The following is a 4,351-nucleotide window of genomic DNA, read 5'->3' as shown; positions in this document are numbered from 1 at the left end:
GTATGCAGGAGGCAGCTAATCAATGATTCTCTCTCATCATTGATGTTTATATCTCTCTCTCCCTCTCCCTTTCTCTCTGAAATTAATAATAATAATGATAATAATAATAATAATAATAATAAATAAAAGAAATATAGACCCACTGTCCTGTTCACAAGACAGGACCTAAAATATCTGAGAAGAGCTCTCCTTCACCAGCTAGATTGATCTTAGATTAAGTGTCACCACTGCATTTTGAAATCTGCCTCTGCTCTCACGCTTGCTGACATATGCTCCCATTTATCAAAACCTCTTGTAAAATGGTTCAATGCAAACTGAGTATTTTAGGGCTACTGCTTTGCTTGTTCTGGGCTCTGTGCTTGTCCTGACAACATTTGAGCCTGGAAGCTTCATCTCCCTGTTTGGCTTGCTGTCAATCATGGCCATAGGTCTTCTGTCTTTTTTCACGGTTGTGTCACTATGCAGTTCACTTTTTTCAAGAGGCAGTGAATGTACATTTTCCTTGGTTACATTTCATTTGATTAATCCCTAGATGCTCACAAGTTTTGCATCTTTTTATTATCTGATGGCACCATTTCTCCACTCCCTCTTGTGTGTTGGGCAACCTGATCTCTCCTGACATTCTTCTCCGAGGGGCCCTATTTCATCTCCATGCTCTTCTAAACACAAACTGTTAGTTCATTCATTCATTCATTCATTCAATCATTCATTCAGCATTCATTCAGTTAAGTGCTTATCATGTGCCAGGCACTCAGCCACTTTTTTTTTGCCAGCAATTAAAATTAAGCTTCTACTGGTCTGTTTTAGACTTAACATTGATCCACAAATCAAGTCCTCTGTTGTATAGAGTCAACTAGTTTTACACCTACCTCAGTGAAGTATAAATCTGCCTACATTTCTCCATTTTTGCCTAAATTCAAGTAGAGTGTCTACAGTGGGGATACTTACTGTGTGATGCTCAGACCAGTCTTCTGCGAACTCTTTGTTATTGTTCTGTGACAAGCCAAGCACAGAAACATGGAGACACAGCTTTCAGAAAGTTAAGTAGCAATTTGACAAAGTAGTTATATCAGTGAATCTAATAATAAAAATCTTGGCTTGCATTCTGCATGCTTTTTTCTAATTTTATTTTTCTAGTAATTCATTTTTATTGTGATTTACCAAATTACCAGATCAGATTTTTTTAAAGAAAAGTAAGCAAACAAAACCTGAGCTAGTCATTTGTCACTTAGTTTGAGAGCGCCTAATACAGAGCACCCCTCCAGTGTTTTGAAACAGCCTTGGCAATTCATGTCACCTATGGGCCTTTTAGTGTTTTTAGCTATGCTTGTCCATATTGTTCTCTCTCTAGCACCCACTGCCTGACACGTGGCTGGTGTTCCTTAAACACTGTGAATGAAAGAATGGCTGTGAAGCCAAGCTGGTATGGCACACAGGGTTAGAAAACATGCTCTATGATCCACTTCCTTCCTTTGCATTTTGATATAACACATTTCTATCTTGAAAAGGGAATGGTGCTGGGACATAGGGTGAAGTTTCTTCAGTAGATAGTAATGAGAATTAGAATCATTTTACTTGCTTAGTCCATCCCTGTTTCTGCCTCCTTACTCTCACATCTCAACAGCAAAATGACAAAAACAATTAATGGCCATTCACCATGAAGCAATCCACATCTCAGTTATTATGCAAATTTTGCATGTGGTATATCATAGCCATAAGTGTTTGCAGGTAATGCTCTGACTCTATACATGTTTACATAGTAAGCACCGACTGTATACATGTATAGATAAAGCACTAGCTGTGTACATGTATACATAGTAAGCACTGACTGCATGCATGCACATATAAAACACCAACTGTATACATGCTGTATATTAAGTATCAATTGTATACTGCAAAATGCCAGTCTGTGCTCTCTGCAGGGGCTGATTGGCACTACCTTTCCCCTTTGCTCTGTTTCTTCCATCTGACTTCTCACTCGGCCCATGGTGGCATGCCTGGAAGGTTGCATCTTTCTTATATTTTTCAGGTTGAAACTGCAAGGGTGTGTATTTGCATATATTACAATGAATAAATTAACCGCAAAAAATAGCACTTCAAACATGTTCACAGTTTGCCTAAGTAAACGGATTTCAACAACATTATCATGGAATGTAGTATGTCTTTTAATTATGGTGGTTGAAGCCCATCAGAAACCACTTTTACTAATAAAACAACGAAGAGAGTTGTGGCAATATTTAAAATCATGTATTCAAAAACACGTTCACTCAAAATACATACAATTACATAGAAGTAGAGTTTCCTTTAAATTCTAGAAATTCCCACTTAAATTTCTACTTCTGTTCTTTAAACAACGTATTACCCAAGCCTGAACTACAGTGGAGACCAGCAGTCACCATGTTGAATAACTATGATCCAGGATTATTTAGTATTTGTTTGCTTTAAGGGAGATTTTTCTATGCTTGTTTAAGATATTGATGATTGTCAGCAAGTGATAATGTGAGTGAATGTTTCAAAAAATGTTTGGATTTCCATCTTGTACATGATGGACTTGTCTCAGGAGATAGATCTAGTCAGGGCCTTGGGTGAATTGGATGGCGTGGTCCTCTCCACGATGGAGACCTCATCACTGCTGGTGTGTGCTATTGCCAGCTCATAGGGAAAGAGAAAATAGACTGATTTTAGCTGGTTTTTAATTGTTTATAATTGCCCATAGACAACATATCACTTACTCAAGCCATGTGATTCCCTCCTATTCTCTGTAACCTTGGTCTGCCTTTGGGATCAAGACATTCGGTCTTAAAAGTATAAGCACGAGTAACAAACTTTGTGATGCTTGTTGGCAGTTTTATAAGCTAGACAAAAACATCAGCTTGCCCTTAACTTTGCATTTTGTGTCAGATCTTGGCTGGGGTTAAAAGGTTTAAGTAAATTTTATATCTTCCCATAATTTCATTAGGGTGAAGAGATAATATTTTTTGGACTTTTCTAATGACCAACAAAATGTGACATATTTATGCATAGAGCTTCTCGCCCCTGCACTTATTTAATACGACTTTTAATCCTCAGAATGGTTTTTATTATCATCTATCTAGGATTTCATGTCTTCAGTAGTTCTGCCTGGCTGTGGGAGGAGAATATAAATGGTAAATTGAAGATTGTTTTTGAAATTGGGTCAATAAATGTTCAACATTTGATTGTGGCTAAGACTTTGAAAAATTTAAGTTTATGGTAAACATATATGGGTGTTCTTAGTTTCAGCACTTTTTTTTTTGCCTGGATCATAGCAAAAGGATATTATCTGTGTTTTAATCATAGCATTTTGTTAGTAACAAATTTAAACGCAAGTAGTCCTTGTGCTCCCTGGCTTCTACTGAGACAGGATTTAGAACATTGTGGTCCTACAGGTGTCCTCAGGCTTCATTAAGAACTTCCCCTTTCTCCTACCACCTAATTGACCTTTTCCTTAGCAGTGTGTGCTATATCCCTCTCTTGTGTGAGCAGCCTTGGGGACCAGCTTTCTATGGCTCCACTTACCCATGCTCATAAGACCCCACAGTGCTTTCTACTGAGTGGGTGACAGTAACTGTGTTCTAGTTACATACAACTCACTGGTTCCTCTGTAGGAAACTTGGATTTCATGCCAGGTCTCATTTTAGTAAATGCGTTTTGCTCTTGATGGAACCTAATACAAATTGTAGGTCAAGACACACAAAAGCTGTTTCCTCCCGGCCCCCACCCCTTTTCCCTATAAGAATGTTTGTCATCTGGAAATAAAATAAAAAGTCAATGAGGCAGAGGCAGCCTTCCTGGAGAAAAAGGGCCTGGCTGTGTCAGGGGACAAAATCTGTGACTCAACATCCAGCATGCCTCTAGATGGGCAACATTTGGGGTTGGGTCAAGTTAGGCCATATTCTAGGCATCAGCTCTACCTGGTCTTAAAAATTTAATAAAAGTAAACTAATTTCAAGGAGATTGAAATAATTGATCAAAGAAATTAAAAAGGTGCCTTTTCATCTTAACTCCACTTAGAATATACAGGGCTATAGAAAGGTACAATAAAAAAAATCAAGCTTTTAAAAATATCTAATTTGGCTTTTTTTAAAAAAATTCTAGACAACATGTTTGATATTTGTCATGTGTCACCTCTTTCAGGTGTAGTTTTACAAGGCTATTAATCACAGCATGCTTCGATATTGGGGGGCAAGGAATTGGAATTAAAATAGGAATGCTAAGGTCAATCAATAGTTTCAAATGATAAAACGCCTTTTTCAAATGGGATTTTTATTCTAGACCTATTTCTGACTGTGTGTGGCATTGTCATGCGGTTTGCTGGGAGCTCAAATTATAC

Source organism: Myotis lucifugus, unplaced genomic scaffold (genome assembly GCF_000147115.1).
Source record: "Myotis lucifugus unplaced genomic scaffold, Myoluc2.0 scaffold_47, whole genome shotgun sequence".
Lineage (NCBI taxonomy): Eukaryota > Metazoa > Chordata > Mammalia > Chiroptera > Vespertilionidae > Myotis > Myotis lucifugus.
The sequence above is the reverse complement of the archived record's forward strand: the minus strand, read 5'-3'. Positions refer to the sequence as shown.